The 20,388-nt window shown below is 48.4% G+C and overlaps 1 pseudogene; it reads left to right on the top strand.

Annotated features, from left to right (window-relative positions):
- Positions 1 to 20,388, top strand: part of LOC119445999 (alkaline phosphatase, tissue-nonspecific isozyme-like) — an 87,243-nt pseudogene that overhangs the window by 13,389 nt on the left and 53,466 nt on the right.

The following is a 20,388-nucleotide window of genomic DNA, read 5'->3' as shown; positions in this document are numbered from 1 at the left end:
TTCTGCTAGCGACGTGAATGGTCGACTGTCACGCAGAAGCCTTGCAGCTGTCGGCCATTCTCACGTGCATTTCAAATGGAACGCCCGGTACACCTATACATGCCATGAATTCATATGTGAAATTACAACTTTTACCCGGCTTTCTTTCCTCGACGCGTAATAAACCTTACCGCGTCGTTTGCGAGTCGAGCAATTTATTTTACGAACACCTATTCATTCTTATTTGGAATCGTGAACGGTGCCAGTGGTTATACACAGCGTGTCACCCAAGAAACATTAAAACACCGTCTGTGTGACTGTACATGAGAAAAAGATAAGAAGCTTGCCTTCGCGGAAAGTCCTAGAGAAATTAGATGAAATGCCTTTCACAAAATTAGGATACGATATACAAAGCCACGAAAGCGTTACGGCATTTCTTGAGATGTGCCAGCCTATCCGCTTGTGAATGACCGGAAGATGAACGCTTCACTGCGCATGTGCGTATGCATATGCGGGGTGTTTTAATTTAACGTTAACGTAGTTTTTTAAAATCTCCTATTGTATTAAGCACAAATCTAGTTATTGAGCTGGAATACTCGAAGAGGTATACTTTACGTACACTGGACATCAATACGGGTAATAGATCAATACGCACAAAGATCAATACGCATAAGTTAACGCCGAGGTGATTTGGTGTGCGCGTGAGCACCCGAACGTTTTTTTGCACCCCGACCCCTATATGGATACGACCAGCGTGGCCGAGATTCGAACCCGTGACCGCCTGCACAGCAGCTCAGCTCCATATCCACCGAGTAATCACGTGCTGCTAACAAATCAGACTTAACGTATAGTGCGAACGTGGCAGTTGTGCCGCTGAACAGCCAACGTCTGCGTAAACAATTCAAATATAGAGAGTTTTAGCTATGCGGTGGTACCGTAAGTCTTTCCGTCCGCCCCCCCCCCCCCCCCCAAAAAAAAAAAAAAAAAAAAAAAAAGGAACCAGGTACAGGGCTGAAGCTTACCGTATTACACTGTATACGGCTGATACCGTAAACGTGGTACAGCTAAAACTCTCTAATACCCATCGCCGACTTGCGAACGCCACCTCCCAGGGAGGTCATTGTTTCGCGCAATCTCTTTCGGCGCTTCGACGGCGCTTAAGAAGGAAGACCTTAGCCTGGTCTTATATCGCTCCAGCTTTCTTAATCAACCGGGCTTGGAGATGCAAGGATGTGCACCCTTTGAAGGAGTGCTGCGTTGAAAGGTGATCCGTCCAATCTGGAAGATACTAATAAGAGGTCCCTCATTTTCTTTTCTTTCTTTTTAATTTTTTTTTTTTGTGTTTGCTCAGGGGAGTGCTCGCATGTCAGTCCGGCAATAACAGAAATAGATACAGAAGACGATGTTCGCGAATCACTGTGGTTGTGCTGAACGCCATGTGCTTTTCTTGGCGCTCTGGAGCCGTGTGCTTACAGCGCTCGATGCAATCTCTGCATGTCCAGCGTCTGTCTAGTCGACAAAATTGTCTCGCTGCGGCATAGCGTAAACGTCGGGATGCGTCGGGGCTATATACACGTACACGCGCATATGCCTTAACCATTGGGCTCTCACCGTTCTTGAACTCCTAATATCATTCCGTGCAATGAGTACACGGAGCGATAACCGCCGATTTGTGAGCGCGCAAGGTGTGTATTATATACAACACGCGTCCCCCCGCGGAAAATTCACTCCCGATGACGGTTCAACACCTCCCAAGGGAGTTCGAATATACGCTAACGCTGTTCATTACCACGTGTTCAAACCATTCGTTCTAGCGAGTGCATTAATTTAGCAAAGGCGACCAACTAGCAATTAGGGCTAGAGGCGGTTAGATGGTGGTGATACTTCATGACAAAGGGTTGTCATGACAAAGGGTTGACAAAGGGTAGCGCTGTCGTTGGCATAGTTCCGTATATCATAGTTACGTGTGTCCGCGTCCCTCCCCCATTGCAGTGCTAGAAGAAGCACGCGGTTTTGCCATGAAATGGGTTCGGCGAACGAACCAACGCCAATCTGTTACAATAAACTTCAGAGCTTAAGAGCAGAGTACAAAGAACACTATACCACAGACTGGGCGGTATGTCTGCGTGCTTGTGCTATTTCTCATGCGCATGGTATATTGTTTGCGTTACGACTTCAGCTTTGTAAATTCAGTCTCTGATTCGGTTCACACATCGTGGGTATTATTTAGGCATCACAGTTGCAACGGTTTATTTTAAAATTCGATGTGACCACCGTCGACGAGCTCGATTAGGAACATCGGAGGAGGCAGCGTGTTGCGCCGTGATAAAAAAGGTGTGCTAAAAGGACACATTTGCATTTAAAACGTGGATTTAACAATACTATACATATAGACGCTTTGTGGCGATAGTGTTAGCTTTCCCGAGCTAATTAGGTTAAGATAATAAAGCGAGACAAAAAGATGCAAATCTGTCCTCCGAACGCTTTCCGCGGAGGCTCTCACAACTCCCTGTGCACTCGACATGTGCCTCTCTGCTCGAACATTTCAGCGCCCTATAAGGTAGCCCAATACACAAAAGCGCGCGTATATAGGCAATAAATAAGCCAGCGGTCGTCGCTCGGCTAAGTACATGTACGAGCATATAGGAGGCCGCTGCACTACCGGCGTTCGTCCGAAGTTGCACCACTTTCGATAATTGCCGGGTTTTCGCGAGTGAGAGGTGGCGATAACAATCTCTTCCGGACACGGCGAGGCGGCTGAGCACGCCGATCTTGCATGCACAGTCCGTTCTTTTTCTTCTTCTTCTTCTTCTTCTTCCCGTGTGCACTTCGCCGACGCTCTTTCGGAAGGCACGACCGCCTGCGCTATTCTTCGCATACACACACACCTTCTCTCTCTCGCCATTAACATCTCTGCCTTCGTTCTTTCTCCTCTCCTCTCTCTTGCCACGTGTTCCGCAAGTTGCAGGAGACACGTGACCACCCCGCCACCCTCAGGGAGAATAGAAACGCGCCCACCGACGCGACGACCGTCACTGGAACAGCGGCGAAGATATGAGCCCCGATACAGATCGGGAGCCTGAGACGACGGACGGGGCTTCGCGGTGCGCACGCAGCCACTGTAGGTGCACGCGGCAGGGTCAGAAATGTGCGTGTGCTCTTGGGGCGTAAGCGTTGCCTGGTGTCCTTCGCGACGCCGGCTGCTCCAGTTTGGAGATAATCGATTCGGCGGACCCTAAATTCTCCCACCGGGTGTATGTGACAGGTTATGACGAGGCGTTGTCCGGCCACTGCTACAACTTCACTTTGACATCCGGGCTGCTGTCTGTATTGCAAAAAAAAAAAAAAGAAAGATATTCGAGCAATATAAATACCTCGGCGTATACATAAACGAAGCAAATACTTACTCAAGTACCCACCAAGATAATCTGGAAGGGGAAGTGGAATGCAGCAATAATGAAACGTAGGGCACTTTGAGGGCACAATAAGCATGGGGTGTGTGAAATCTGGATGGTGCCAGCGATAACGTTCGCAAGTGCCATTCGGTGCTTACAATCGGATATCATGTCGGTTGGCTTTGGGGGCCCAAGGTAAAAAACGACAAATGATCGAGGCAGTGCAACCTGATTGAAGTCAGAGAAGCGCAGAGCAAGATTAGTTTTGAAGAAAGACTCAGGAACGTGGATGCAAAAAAAAAAAAAAAAAAAAAAAGGGGGGGGCTAAAGCGCACAAGTGTCTGTACCTGAAAGCGTGGACACAGAATGGAGGAAGAGGTGCAGAAAGTTGGTAAGCAAGTGCAGGGTAATTGAAAGTGTAAATAGACAACCAGGAATCATCAGAAAGAAAGTAAGAGAAACAGAGACAGTGAATTGGATGCAAAGAATGGAAACAAAGACGACCATGGAGATTTACAAGAATGAGAAGAAAGAAGTTAGAAGGAAAAATCTGTACGATAACACAGAGGGCAGTGCGTTGCTATTTGAGGCTCGAGCCGGATGCCTAAGGACAAAAACATACCCGAATAAATATTCGGAACTAGATGAGGCGTGTGTATGCTGCAGCAAAAATCCGGAGACCACTCAGCACATCTCAAGGCAATGCGAAGGGATTCACCCAGTGAGAGCCGTAGGTAAAGTGCATCTTACAGAAGCGCTTCGGTTTAAAGTGGACGAACGCATCAACTGATCAGCATGCAGTCGAGACAAGCAAGAGACGTTTTGAGTATTGGTGAAAAAAAAGCAGGGAAGGGATCGAAACGACGGGATCTGTGACAGGCATAGGTAGCGGTACAATGTAGATAAGTTTTGATGAAGAAGAAGAAGCAAAAGAAAAAAAAATAAGGAGATGTATACAAAAATGCTAGAATGAAAACCACTGCCTCTCGCGCAATCGAGAGTAGATGTAAGCATGAAATGTCCACGATATGGCGTCTTTTGCTGCCTGTGGTGCCGCCACCTTGAACCGCCTTTCTTCTTCCAACAGTGCAGCGCGCTCAGCGTCGGTAGCTACTTTTTCTTCTTGTCGCGGACCGCTTACGACTCAGTACGCGTAGTGTAGGCATGGTGCCGGCTTGTACGCTTGTTAAGAGTCCTGTACCATCTTTGCGACCTGATAAGTATAGCCATCCGAAATGGCGCCCTCTAGTTATTCTGAAAAGTGTTCTACTCCATGTTCGCATCCCATTTGTGTTTGGTGGTGGTGGTGGTGGTGGTGGTGGTGGTGGTGGTGGTGGTGGTGGTGAAACTTTACTGATACAGGAAACTATGCGTGGCTTATTACTGGGTGGTTCCCTCTGGCATGCCTCCACTGACAATCGCACAAGCGTATTTCTTGTGTATTTTTTTAGCAGAAGAACTACCCTAGCTCCAGAACAATTGCGTGCAGAGTCCCGCAGCTCGGCGCCAAAATAGTGTGCAAACTGTGAACGAAGTGGTCATTTTCCTTGCGCGATCGGCGGGTCATGACAGATATGGGATGTACTGTCCAGCTATAGGTAGTGTGTTTCAGAGCATTTTAACCGTTATTATTATTATTTGATTTGAAAACCTATATAGATGGCTTGCACTAGCGTCATTGTAGCCGCCATGTTGGTGCACCGACACGATGATAAACTGGGTCCGTAACGTCACGTGAAAGCTTTAAATAAGATGAATTGGACTGAAGTGCTCGTAGTCGCCATGTTGGTGCCCCGACAAGGTGATAAGGTGGGTGCGTGACGTCACGTGAAAGCTATCAATACACGCGAGAGAAAAGGAAAAAGTGAGGAGCAGGCTGGCAACTGCCACCGGAAGGGGGCACAACGCATGCCTACTCTTGAGAAAGGAAGACACAGGAACATAGAAATGGAAGATAGGAAGGAGAGGAGGAAAGACGGACAGCTTGTGCAAATGACGCATTAACAAACCATGTAGAGAGAGAGAAGAAAAAAAAATTTACCGCCTTTCCACTACTGTGTAGAGGGGTGCAAGCGAAGCTCTGTTTGACTCGTTTGTGGCACGAGCGCGTGCCGAGCACGAGCGCAAACCGAGGGGCGCCAACGAGACAGCTGCGGAAAACTTCCACTCCGTGAAGATGATTAACCAGCGAAGCTGAAACGTGCGGCGCCGGTGTTTATCACTGGGTTAATCCAGAGGGTCCATTAAAGTATTTCTCGATTATGATGTTGCACACACGTTCGGATGTGACGGAGAGAACGACGTCACTGACGGAATGCCCGCAGTCCGCCGCCGTCGTTTGCGTTCGACGTCTCGAGTTTGCTCGGCGGCGTCAGCATTCGCCCACCATTGCCGCTTGCGATTATTAGAAATTAAATTGCTTGAAAATTAAATCTGTCCGTCATGTAAGACAATGAATGGCTCATACCCCCGTAAACTCGGCCTCCCCATTGCGACGACAGAAGAGAAATTCTACACTGGAATGATCATAGCAGCCAGCTGTGGAAGCAGGCGACGACGACGAACGAGGGAGCAGTGGCACGAGCGTGTGCCGAGCACGAGCACGAGCCAGCTTCTGAGGAAAACGACGACGCTCGAGCAACTGCGAGAGCAACTGGTTTCTTTAGCGTTACATCGACGGCGAAGGCTAGCGTATACAAGCATCGCTTGAAAAACGAAAGTGTAGTGAGGCTAACAACCCGCCGTGGTTGCGCAGTGGCTATGGTGTTGGGCTGCTGAGCACGAGGTTGCGGGATCGAATCCCGGCCACGGCGGCCGCATTGCGATGGGGGCGAAATGCGAAAACACCCGTGTACTTAAATTTAGGTGCACCATGAAGAAACCCCGGTGGTCCAAATTTCCGGTGTCCCCCACTACGGCGTACCTCATAATCAGATAGTGGTTTTGGCACGTTAAACACCACATTTTTTTAGTGAGCCTAACAAGACAGTGCAAGTGGTTTGCTGAGGGGTAAAGCGCAAATGCGCATGAAATATGATGACGAAAGAACCATGTCCTGACGCCTTGCCGTCACGGTCCTTTCACATAAGCCTGTCCTCGATAGAAACAAGAGCAGGGCACTTGGATGACTTAACATTCAGGAAGGTTGCGTTCCGAAGCTCTGGGTCACGTAATGCGCAGGAAAGATATAACCGCGGTGCACGACTAGGGCATAACAAAGTGGGGTGTCACGTGAAGAATACCTTAGTGAAGACCGTCCGAGAGTTAGACGGAAGGGTGAAATTAGGAAATTTAGCAGGTATTAGATGGGCTCGGTTAACGCAGGGCAGGAGTACATCGATATTTCTGGGAGCGACCTTTATCCTCGGATGGACTCTATCGGGCTGATGATGGCCGTGAAGCGATGCACAGGGTAACTGATTAATATTACAATTGCTTAGAGTGCAAACGTCTCGACTGAGCATCAAATTACAGCGTTAGAAAAACGAGTAGTGAAGAAAAGGTAATGGGATACTTTTCTCGCTTCGAAAAGTTCTTTGTACAAAATTGCGAAAATTATACGCATTATTATAACTATGATTAGGACACCGTGCTGTGAAAATTAATTTGCAAGTTATTTCAATTAGAAGTTCGTTTTAGAGAACTTTCATTGTTGATTTTTTTTGTAAGACAGCTTGCGAAAGTCGCCTGCTGCAGCACTGGATGCATGAGGTTTGCTGAGGGGGAAAGCGTAAATGAGGATGAAATATGATGAGGAAAGAACCATGTCTTGTCGTCTTGTCGCCTTGTCGTCGCGGCTTGTCACATAAGCCTGTCCTCAGTAGAAACAAGATAACCGAGAGTAATGGCTTTGTTCGTTTTGTTTTCATTTCATTCATCTTTATTGCATTACCTTAAAGAAGCACTAAAAAAGGAGGTACTTAACATAACGTATGGGATATACAGAGAATAAGCAAGAAATCGCTGCAAGTCTTTATACACATGAGTGGTGAGTTACAACAGTTAAAAACGATGATGGGCAGGTGACGGCTGTAGTTTTCATTCATTCATTCATTCATTCATTCATTCATTCATTCATTCATTGAAATTAGAATAGCGTAGAGGGTTTAATTACCCTATGGTCACCCTATTGCGTGGTGACTGCTAATACTCTTACAGGAACACAGAGAGTGCGAAAAGTCGAAAAGCCATCGCTCTGTTTGACTGTATGTATGCAGTCGAACGCCTCTACAACGAAATGATTCTATATTACGAAGGAACATTTCTGCACCGGTTCTATTGTGAGTGGTGTGGTGCGCGACGTTTACAGTGAAATGACCTGTGTAACTAATGATTTCGAATGCCGAAGCACTTCTTTATAAAGGCGTTCGACTACATATGCCTAGCGCTCGTGCACTCGCGCGTATAACATATAACTGGCTCCGCACTTCGGCGTAGTAGTATAAGAGCGTTCACCGCTGCTTCTGAAACCGTTCGGAGAGCGGGTTCATATATTGCTGCGCGTTTTGCCTGACACCACGCTGGTATACATACGAAGGCATTCACATTTCTCCGCTTGGTTTCTCGCGGATTTAAAAGAAGGCGGGGCGCCGCCGCCGACGACACATATTTCGCTATTTCCGTAATGTAGATATATACTCTCTCGCATCCGAGGAAGTCGTACGCATGCGTACAAGCGAAAAATAAAACTAACATAAAAAACGAAACAAGCGCTGGCACTGCAGCCAAACGCGAGGTCCCAGAGCATACGCATGGCGCAGAATCGCACGAAGGAAGCGCACCGCGCCCCTTTTCTGCTGTGTCACGCGGAACTTCCTTGCACAGCCAGGCGAACACGCGCGTCTCGTGTAAGCGTGCTCACAAGCGTTATACACCAGTGTACACGCATAAAGTGGTGCGCCGCGCGTGCATTCAATTCACTCTGGTGTGACGGAGGAGGAAAACGCGCAGAAACGAAACCAGCTCTTCCGACCGAGGGATTTCGGCCTCTGTTGCTTGAGCAACCCTGGACACGAGAACGCGCGCGCGCGCGTAACAGGCAGGAAAAGTCGGTAAGTGGCCTCGTAATAATGACGGAAAGCGAGAGATTGCCGTCAGATTTACGAGGCGGACGCGAAACAACGAGATCGCGAGCCGTCCTTCGCAGTGCTACACCGTTTCTTCTAGTTTTCCCTAGCTCGCAACAAGGAATAACCGAGATACGCGTGTACCGGAAAGGGAAGTGCAACGTCCGTGCTTTGCTCTTTCTCCTAATCCAGCAGTGCCCCTTCTCTTACTGCTCGCTCTTGCGTGGTTAAGGTGACCACGTTTTCAGTAAGAAGGTTACCGCTTACTTTTGTGACCTACCCTCTATAAGAACCCACTTTCCCTCTCACGATCACCTGTAAGGCTGAGACGTTTGAACGTCATGCTGATTATAAGGTGTGGCTTAACTAAGCAAAGGGGGCACACGTGAGTAGCCGCACGCCATCGGAGAACGGTGAAACCTACATATGGCGAGCTTCTGTCGATGTCATCGCGGTTGCCGTGTTGGAGCCCCATTATGCAGCGCTGGTTCTGCGTGTATGTGTTCTTGCGTCCTCGTTCATTGGCGCTGCTGAAATTTGCGGTATGTCGCACCAACTGGCCCAAATTGAAGTACTCCGCACCATTATACTTTATACGAACCTACTTTCTCTCCATCGTATGGCTGAGAAGATTTGACATTTATATATCTCTAAGATGAACTAGAGAGTCTAACAAAACCTCGTTTGGTCGGGAGGAATCGCGAAGTGAACAGAATAACTGACGCGGATCAAGGACCCCTCCCACACGGACGCCTTGTTCGCAATCACTGTGAACCAGGGTCCCGTGCGGCGGCCGAAAGGTCGTGTTTCCCACATTTCGTCACCTTTTTTGGCGTCTGTTCTATTTTCTTTATACCTCTAAGATGTGTCCTAACTGGAGTGTGGCGCAGGAGTAGCCGCACGCACCGACGAAATGTGAAAGCTACGCATGGGTAGCCGGTTCATGACAGCAGTCATGTTGGAGAGCCACCGCGAGAAGCATCGCCCAGATCTCTAAAACCTAGAGTAATCGTGCGACGTCACGATGTGATAACGTTTTGCTGTTCAAAACTTCCGTAACGCTCCCGAAGGTACGACGAACTGAGATCACGTGCGTGTATTTCATCGTGCTATTCTAATGACGGCTGCGATGGCGTCATATTGACCTCCCCCTATGGCACATGATATAGTATTGTTCGTGAAGATTCCTAGTGCGAGGGGAGCGCACGCGGAATTTTAAGAGGAAGGTCGATCCTCCCTCGTCTCAAAGCAACGCCGGGGTTTTGGGGGACGCTATAGTGGAGGGCTCCGCATTAATTTTGACCGCCTGGGATCAGTACACGAGCCCTCTTGCACCTGATCTGCGCTGCATGTGCTTTCCTCACACTCAGAGCACCGTGTGGGAACTGCGGACGATGCTCCCGTACGGCGCCTTGACGTCGTGTGCCGGTCAAAACCTTGCGTACGGCATCGGGGGAAAGTGCATGGAAGAGCACGAGTGCAGAGCCGTTGGCTCGACTGCCTCAAAGCAAAGTGACTTTGCCCGTATGCCTTATGCCTTGCCGTATGCCTTGCCCGTGTGACTTTGCCCGTAAATCCTCACCTCGCGCGCCTCCTTTTTCAACAAGGACAAACACGAGCGTGCAGGACGCGCTGGAGTTAAGATGTCCCGTTGCTGCCCTCGCCCGACCTGTCCTTTGTCACCCCGCTTCCTACTGTACTTTAACAACCGTATATGAGAGAGAGAGAGAGATACACGCGCACAGCGAGGCGAAAGGGAAAGAGACCGGGAAGGGGAGAAAGCCTGCAAGCGACGGCATAGCCTAGTTTTCTTTTTTTTCCGGAGGATCTACGTGCGTACTTTCGCGAGCCGCTGGCTGCGTGCTCACAGGTCCCCGAGGCAAGGGTTCCTCCGGCGTGTGCTCGGCGCGCGCTCGCGCTCACTCACCTACGAACGCACTCTCCCTTTCCTTCTCTCGTCACTTTGCATCCCCTTTCGTTCTCTCTCTCTCCTCCGCGCGAACTGCTGCTGCTGCTGCAGGCTTCGTCGACGGCGGCGGCAACAGGCTTTTTCGCGTTGCGGCGTCGACTGCGGCGAAAGGTAGCTGGCACGTGCGTCGTCGTGTGGGGGGTGCCTGCACACTTTCGCTTCCCGACGCATCACTCACCGCGGCGTTGAGAAGCCGACGCCGCTGACACCGGGACGCCGCCCCCAACCTCCCCCAGTTGCACGTGCCAACACGCGCTCTCGGCGTGCGTTTAGAAGAGCCCTTATTCGCGTCAATGAAGCGACGGATGGTTCGGAGTTCGACCCCCCATCGGCGCTGCGGCGCGCGCGCGTCCTGTCACGTTGAGGTTGGTGACGAGAGTAAAAGGGTGAGTGCGTGGTCCCGTGACGAGCGCGTTGTGTGACGTCGGCTGCGCTGTAGAGAAACAGCAACTGCTCGCTTCTGACGGACGGAGCGGTGTGTGGGTGGTGCCGTTATCAAGCTCGGCGGCACTCGGATAAATTGTGGGAGCCGAAGACGGTAGAAGACAACGAGAGAGAAAGTGACCGCGGGATGAAGGTTGTCGGCGTCGTCGTGTGCTTGGCCGCCTGCGTCTACACGGCTGCGGGTTTTGGTGAGTGCTTTCTCTTTCCTTTGGCTTTAACGTCCGGACGTGCAATGTCCTACGGTGAAGCCCCCTTCACGTAAGGTCTGACTAGAGGTATGAGTGCATCAGTACGGAGATATATTACACTTACGGGTTTGACACCGAATTATAGCGCACGAAGCGATCGCATTGATTCCTTCTCACAGTATACTTTTTGCTCTCGGAAGTTTTGCCGCGGAGGGGGGAAACGAGTTGCATGCAATATACGAAGCGATCGCGTTCACGTACACCTTTCTCTCTTTCGTGCGCTTCGGAACAGCTCGGTAATCCACAGCTATATCTTCCGTGCGAATGTTTTACGACCTCCTAAATTGAATCCCCGCTATCGGGCATGCACCCGTATTTTCGTCAAACGTGCTTTCAAGTTTGTATGAGGGTGTTTAAAAGTGGAATTTTAAGCACCAACAATGAAAAAGCCCCGGGGGCCGCATTTCGATGGGGGTGAAATGCGAAAACACCCGTGTACTTAGATTTCGGTGCACGTTAAAAAAGAACCCCAGGTGGTCCAAATTATTCCGGAATCCCCCACTACGGCGTGCCTCATAACAGATCGTGCTTTTGGCACGTAAAACCCCATAATTTAATTTTAAAATTTTTAGCAATGAAAAAGACGGAAAGAGCCTTTAATCATAAGTAAAAACGCGAAAAGAAAAAAAAAAAAGAAAGAAAGGCGCCTGAAGGTTTTCTCATACGCTAAGAACGAACTCACTTTCCATGAAAGGTTCGACCCTTTTTCCATTATGGTTTGCAGCACAGGCAGGCTCAAGGTCGTGTGCTTCGTTTTGTTCCGCGTGCTTCTGCTATAGCAAACGAAAATGCGCTTGTTTGGTGAGATTGTTCCAGTAATTGGCAGCACAGCATTTTTTCATACCCCAGGAAAGATTAACACACAGCCATCGAATCTGCATAGCAGCATGAGAGCTCACTTATTACAAGTCGTTTCATGGTCCCTAGAGAAGCATATCTATAACGTCGCTTAAGTGAGATTCTAATTTCCCACCATCTCACTTCCATCGAAATGTCACCCCGGTACCGCTTTGAGCGGCGATAATTGCTGCAGACACGCATCGCTTTTGTACCGGCGCACTTCTTGTGTTGGTTAGGTATAGTGGCTATGTAGTCGTTAGGTGGTGGTGATCGCCTGCGGCGACAAACGAAGGCACGATGGTTCTCGCCTTACCGGCGCTCCCGACGGGACGCCCTTGCGACGATTCGCGAGCTCGCGCTATAACAGATAGCCAATATTTTTTTTCGCTAATTTTCTTAGTGCTATCTAATCAGGGAAAATTTGCCGTGGTATATGTAAGTGGCACCCGACAATTGCGATAATTGAAAGCGTCAACTCACGGCGCCATCTCGCGAGTAAACCGTCTAATGTCGCCTTGAGAAGGGACCTGTCGCTGTGGCTCGGTGCATGCTACTATGACCAACAGTGGCGTTCTGATACTGGGCGCGAGCTGTCGCGTTCGACTCCCGGTCAAGGCGGCCGCAGTTTGATTAGGGTGGAATTGAACGACACCCATTAAAGAAGGCAAATAGCTACTGGATGTCAAAGTTATTCCTGATCTCTTTCAAATGCAGATTCTCGTGTACTCCCATGGTTGGACTTGGTTCGCTTCAGCGGGTTGGTGCGCGGCTTATTGGGCTTATTGTGGAAAAAAAAAAAAAAAAACAGAGCACACAGGGCAAGGAGCAGACACAACGACGCGCACCGTTGTATGTTTCTTACCCTCATCCTTAGAAAAATCACTATAAGAATTCTGTTGCTTTTCTGCTAAGGTTTTGTTGCCTTCAGTAGACTTTTGTTGGCATGCAATTGAATCTCATGCATAATTTTTGTAAGGCAATTGCAGTGGTGTCCCGTCATCGCTTAGTGTATTTTTTATTCTTTTTTGTCAGACTAAGGCCCCAGTGTTCTCTTTGGTACGTTAAAATCAACCAATTTACTTGGACAATAGTTCTCTGGCACTTGACCGGGGCCGGGAAAGGCGAGGAGGGGGGGGGGGAGGGCTTGGCAGGACACATAGACAGAAATTTTAAGAGTAAGGATGGGGGGGGGGGGGGGGGGGGGTTTAGGGAGGCACATGCGCGGCACCCCCTGGCTACACGCCACTGCCTATGTGGGCTTGACATTGAATGCGAACGGGAGATATCACATGTCACGCAGCAACACATTATATAATAAAATGAGGGAACATTAAGTCCACGTGCTACTTCGTTGTTATCACTGAAGGCATTCCTGTAACTCTCTCTGGAGCTAGTACAGCACCGATAAACCGATGCTTGTCGCTGAAACGACGGACCGGAGCGGCCATGACGCCATGATCCCGAGCGGTATCGCGAAACTGACTAAGCATATGCGACCGCTCACGCTACTGATATGGACAATAAATGCACGTGCGGCCTTTGTGCTTTGTCTAGAAATCGCTGATAGCGTATCTTGGCCAAAACCGGGTCTTCCCGGTCCGCTGCTCGTTGGAACAACGTTTCGTTTTAAATGGGGCCCGCATATCGTAACCTTCCATTTCACATTCCTTCTTCTTTTTTTTTTCTTTTTTTTTTCAGTGTCTGTCGCGCCGTATGATCTATTCCGGAGATAATGGTGGCGCGGTGGCGTCCCGAATCTTTCACAAAAGGAGAAATGAATAAAAGTCTAATGGGAGACATTGCACCGAAGTCAAGAGCAACCGTTATAGTTAACAGAATTACGGGTAGCGGTACGACGAAAAAAGAATGCAACTCTCAAAGACACGTGACCGGGAACACCCATTCACGTACACCTGCTACAATGACTGCGCTACTGATGATTGCTTTGTTTCATAAGCAGGTGGAATAGCGGATTCAGTTTCTACATTCACATTTAGACTGTAATATATATATATATATATATATATATATATATATATATATATATATATAAATTTAGAGGTAAACGAGCAGTTGTGTAGTATATTTAGGTGTCACGTGACACCTGCTGCAATGGTTGAAACAATTCAAAGAAACATTCAATTGTTGTCACCGTCGTTGTTGTTAAATGACGCGAGCTTGGGAAAATAGGCCACTGGAGGGCATGGATATCCGTCCAACAACAAGAACTTGCTGCGATTAGCTTGTAAAATTAGTCTCTGGTCTAATTTTTTGCTGACCGTGAAAGCCTCTAGAGAAGCGAGCTGTGGAAGCCTCTGTAGAGGGCTAATGTCGCAAGTTGTCAATTTATTCGCGAGTTACTTTTTTGCCGAAGCTAACACCAAGTTATAGAGGCGTGTATACTGTAAACCCGCAGCCAAGACTCGCTTGGTGTCATGCTTGCAGCATAGAAGAAAAAAATCAGCAGCACGTTACACTCCTGTAACACGCGAAGGCGAAAGCCTGCTGCACACTTGGTAATGCATCAAGTTATACGGTAGGAGGGGTCAGACTTACGGGGGCATGAGCCATTCCTGATGCATTACTGGACCAGACGCCGCTTTTTTCGGGTACGATCCATTGCTGCTGCTGATATTTTTTGTTTCACACGTCCACTTTTTTTGTATCACTGTACTCGCCGCTTTTTTAGGGTATGAGCCATTGCAACGATCCACTTAAGGCTTTCCTCTTAAAAATTCACGAAATTTAGCACAGAGCATGGTTATTACACACGCATTATGGCTTAATAGCCTTTTATCATCCCATCCTCAATAGTTTCAGCTAATCATTTTCTCTTGTCCTTTTAATCACATACCATTTTCCCTCGCCTGAGCGCCGTTCAGGTGTCAGCCGCCGAAAAAAAAAATCAACAAAAAAACATTATCTGGCCTATCGCGGTTGATTCCTGCCTCGTGTCAAAGATGCCGCAGTCCTCGCACACATGTGCCGCAGTTGGAGAAAAAAAATGCTACGGGGGGGGGGGGGGTTACATTTAAAAATAGCCGGTGGTCGAACAGCTGTCGATATCGTGCACTGTCACCTTTACACCTACACTTCCTGTAGGTTGTAAGTGGAGCTGATTCGGCGTCCCTTCGTTCAGTTGCCACGTAGGCTGAACTTTTACGCGACTGTGCTATATAATAGGTACAGCGGTGAGCACTGTTAGGGTGAACACGCGAGCGCGTGGCCGACGGCACTGTCAGCGCCCCGTTACGGTCATCACTGGAAACATTGCGCATGCGCATCACGCCTTCCGCGAAATAATTGTTCCACCGCGCGCATGACGTCATGAATGCACTTGTCGTCTGCTAGCCGCATTTTTGTTTTCTAAGCCCATGCATCCTGCATTTTAAGATTTCTTTAAACATCTGTGCTTGAACAGAACAAGACAAAAAAACTTGTATATCTATGGGGGCGTGTCTATTCGTTCCCTTCAAAGTTGTTGTGCATGCAACGCCGTATATAAAACAACCAAACATCTTTCGCAGCCGTTCATTCTGTCGCCAGATCGTATTATGGCTAGGGTTCCCGATGATGAACGGCGCTCAATTGTCGATCTTTCCCTGAAAGGTTATTCCCAGCGGTATATTGGCGCTTTAGTTAATAGGCCCCTGAAGACTGTGAACAGGATAATTCAAGCCTACAAGTATGAAGGTCGCATTCAGGATGCACCCCGCGCGCCCCGCCCTAAAGCTACCACAAACGATGAAGACGCCCTCATAGTTGCAGCTGCTGTTCGTAACCCTTTCTTGCCAGCCCCAGCAATACGCGAGGACTTGGATTTGGACGTTTCGGACACCACTGTTCGACGTCGCCTGCGCACTGCGGGCCTTCGCAGTCGCGTCGCAGCGCAGAAGCCACTACTAACGGCGGCAAACAAGGACGCACGACGGCAGTTCGCTGAGCTGCACGAAGCATGGACATCAGAAGAGTGGGGTCGCGTCATCTTTTCGGATGAGTCGACGTTTTCGACGCGACAAGACCAAAGATTGCGTGTTTGGAGACTACCAGGCACACGGTGAGGAAAACTTCCTGCTTTGAAAAGCAATTGTTTTAGTTAACGTCACAATGCCACGCAGGAACGACCCGGACAACGTGCAAGGTGTTTCTGCCAGTGGGAGATCGAGTGTGAACGTGTGGGGTGCTGTTTCAAGATATGGTTTAGGGCCCCTGCAACGTATACGTGGACACTTATCGTCGGAACAATACTGCAACATTTTGAACAATGTGCTGTTGCCATATGCGAGCAGTTTAATCCCAGACGGGGATTACCTGTTCCAACAGGACCGGTCACCGATACACACGGCGCGGGCTGTCAAGGAGTTCCAGGCGGAGCAGTACATGCAGCTACTGGAATGGCCTCCGAAAGGAGCGGACCTGAATGTGATAGAAAACGTGTGGGGCCGTCTGAAAGCTTCTTTGGCAAGGAAGCCCCTTTATTCCGCGACTTCGGACCAGTTGTGGGCGCAAGTCAGCAACGAGTGGGAAAGGCTGAAAGCCGATCGGGAATATGTTCGATCACTTTACGACTCGTTACCGTCCAGAATAGCTGCAGTCGTTGCTGTAAGTGGTCACATGACTCGCTATTAGATTTGCTCATGTTTTTATATTTGTTCTCATGGTCTTGTTTAACTTGAATTGCAAAAGTGCAATTTTCTTGAATAAAAAGTTTAATAATTATCCCTCTTACACTCACTTTTTTCCTTCACGCGCCAATCTTCAATCCAGATGGACCTTGAAATGCAGAAGGTATCAGCTCAGCGAACAAAAAATGCGGCTAGCAGACGACGAACAAGCGTATCGATGACGTGATGCGCGCGGTGGAAAGAGTGTTTCGCAAAGCACATGCTGCGCATGTGCAATGTTTCCAACGATGGCTGTTACGCGGCGCTGATAGTGCCGTCGGCCACGCGCTCGCGTGTTCACCCTAACAGTGCTCACCGCTGTACAACGCCGGCGAGGACGCGCAGCACTTTAGTGATTGCGAATCCATGGTTCAAGGACCAGCGTCGCGGTTTTGGTGCGGAAGCGTAGGATATGAAAGGTGTCCGTGTGCGTCGCTAAGAACTCTGTAGACGGCGCATGAAGTGACACCCGCCGTGATCGCTCAGTGTGGCTGTCGCGGTCGGCTGCCGAGCATCAGGTGGCGGGTTCGATTGGGCAAAATGCAGGAACGCAAACATGCTTATATTTAGGTGCGCGTTAGAAACCCCAGGCGGTCAAAGTAGTTCTGAGCCCTTCACCCTTGCATGTACGTACGTAGCCCCAGCGTTGCTCTGATGCGTTAAACCACGCGAATCAATCAATCAATCAACATTTCGCGACGAGCCTGTTCGAGACCCCCTTTTGTGAAACAACTACCGCGCGGTGCCTGTTTTTTCACATTTGCGGCGCGTCTTTTGACGATATAAGCTTTAAGTTTATAGGGCTATTCAGGCACTTGGAGTGTCTAAATGTGGGATTGTAGTTAGTGCGTACTTAGTCTCTGCTTTTTTTTTTCTTCGGTAGTGCCGTGCTTTCTAGCGATCTTAGTTGTTTCAGGCTTGGTAGCGTAAGTAGGCCGCAGCAGACGCCGGCAGGAGCACTTCAAGGCAAACACGACGTGCAACGGTTACAACACAACAAGCGTCGCTGCCATCCGTTGTGTCCTCTAGAAGAAACCAACCATCCGCTACTATACGAACCATGCTTAATAGAGCAAATATTTGCCAAGGCTGCAGCTTGATATATATATGCCAGTCTGTCACTCTCCATATAATATTCACTTTCTCGGTGTCGTTGGACATCGGGGAATGAATATAAATGACCGGCGGCATGTTATATTAGCTGGGACAACTATACTTTCTTCGTCCTCAGGCACTGATGCTCACATAGTCTCCTATATCAATAGTTAGTTATTAGAGAGAACTGTGGCGCCATACTGTCTATAGAACGCATCGATACTAAGCCCGGGTTAATAAACCCTGGTTAGTGCATGAATTTGCCTAAACGTCGTCCTTCTGGCTTTAGACGGCTTTGTGAATTTGAAAAAAAAAGCGGTAATTTTTAACAATATATTGCGTTATGAGTGCAACTTCGAGCCAGTTCTTTTCTATGTAAAGACTTATCGATCCGTCAATAAATGCGACAATTTGCAATTATCACACATCTGAACAGAGACAAATAGTTTTGCGGCGTTTAGAAAACTCTTAAGTGCTTGAAAATTAAAAAAAAAAATGATAAAGCGTATAGTAAACGAAGCTGCAAGAAGGTCTGAAGCCACAAACACCAAGAGGCAACTACATCCACGTACCATCGTTAGGGTGGCTAGAATGAACTATAGCTAGCCACCTTAACATCACCAAACCGTCAATCAATCTAGCCACCCTATGCCATAACTTCCGCGACTGTGGCTGAACTATCGCACCGTCAGAATTACCTATAGTAGTTACTATTGCAGGAAACTCCATGCCGAAACCGGACGTGCACCTCGTTAACGTCCCCGCCTTTCCTGTCTTCTCTCTCTCTGTACGCAGAAGATGTTTGAAGAGTGAGCGTGCTTTCGAAGAAAAACTAAGAGCGGATCACGTGTGACCTGCATACGAGTAAATGAAAATGAGGTGCAACGACACGCAACTTAATCTTTGCGAAAAGCGTCAACAATAGCGAATAGTGATTTGGACGAGTTGGCCGATGTTCTGTGTTTGAAAAAGCAGCGCAATGCACGCAGTGCGACCAGAAAAACAAAGGTTTGCGTTAAATGAAGGAATTGCATTTACAAGGCACTAACTGCACTCGCCGTTTTCTTCACGGGGTGTCCTGTGTGCCGACATTGAAACTCGGTCTAGGTCAGCGCCGTTTTGGTATTTGTGCTCAAAGGCTTTTCTTCCATATGATTCATCCGAGGGAGTGTGAACTGAAATAAAAGAAAATATGTGTGTGTGTACATGTGTGTGTGTGTGTGTGTGTGTGTCGACTTCTTTGCATGCGCAAGAAAAGAATAAAAATTTGCAGGATGCTTAAGCTTCGCCTCTAAGAGTGGAACGCGATAGCACTGAAAGATCCCTGGTTGCTTATCAGACTTTTTCTGGTATCTTCAAATTACAATCCGATGCTATCACACCTGTGGGTGTGGGTTAATAAGTCGTACTGTTGGACTTTTCTGCCGAATTTTACTTTTAAGAAATTCAATTTTTCTTCACTAGCGCCTCGCGCCACTCGAAGGGCTTGCCCGGTCGGGGTGGTTCGGGATGACGTGGTTCGGCATGGCTATTTCCGCCAACGACGCCGGCGCCGGATTTTCTGCGACACGGGGCCCTTAACACTTTCGCGTTAAAATGGAGCGGAAGCTAACGCAGCTGCAACAGAAAAAAAAAAAAAAAAAAAAAAACTCGGCGCTGTTCGCCTTACCCGTATACCTCATAAGCCTGTCCACGGGTTCGTAGTCGTGCCGTTGTTAAGGGCGTCGGACACCGGTGGGACACGCCGTCGAGGAACGCGTGATTCACGCCTGCACGCATTCGCGTACAGCAGCTGTCCTTGGTACAGCTCTTGCGGGACGTATGTGCCGAAGGTGACACAGCTTGCCGATCAGTGTTTTGTTTTCGGTGAGGGGGGAAGTTCGCCGCAGGCCGTGCATTTGTATACTCGCTTATGGACTTTCTTTTTCACGAAACGTGACATTACGTGGTGTTATTTGAGCGGTTTTGCGCTCGCGAACAATACGGTTTGCAAGATATTGTGCTTTTGGGAGGAGATTGAGCAAGCTGGCGAGTTAGGTTTCGAGCCACCGAGCTGCACTCGTGCTGTTTTTAACGCGATTTGTGTTGTGGAGGACATTTGCTGGCCTTCGTTGGTTATGTCGACGCCAAACTCCCCGGCGGGATGATCCGCGAGCTGCCAGTGGCGCGGCAATTTTGCGTGAATTCGCGGGCTCTTTTCACGCTCGAAAAAAAAAAAAACACTTTTATGTAGCACGTGTTGAGCAACAGAAAGCTGTGTGGGAGTTTTTAATATGTTACTCTACAATTTTCTCATTGACGCTTTTCATCTAATGATAACATTCGAGGAGTTTATTAATTAAGAATAATGATGTAATTAGACGGAATGCTAGAAAATAATCCGAGTATCTCCAAGCGACCGCAAACAACATTACCTTGGTTCTGCCCAGTTACGTGGCATTCGCATATTTTAAAATCTTGGTGCATGGTAGTTCGGACACTCCGTATAAAGGAATGAATCATCACAACTATATCGTATTAGTAGATTAAGGTCGTGAAGGGTTCGTATAGACAGCATGAGCAAATCATAAGACCGTGATAGTTCCCGAATGACCATCGGAAGGAGAGTAAGTTCAGGTGGTTGATGAATAATTTTCTAATGAAAGGGCCTCATAATGTTATGGTATTGCAGTCGCTAAGGTGCGTAGC

This window comes from Dermacentor silvarum, chromosome 3, assembly GCF_013339745.2.
Source record: "Dermacentor silvarum isolate Dsil-2018 chromosome 3, BIME_Dsil_1.4, whole genome shotgun sequence".
In the NCBI taxonomy this organism is placed as follows: Eukaryota; Metazoa; Arthropoda; class Arachnida; order Ixodida; family Ixodidae; genus Dermacentor; species Dermacentor silvarum.
This window is presented reverse-complemented; position numbering and strand designations above follow the sequence as displayed.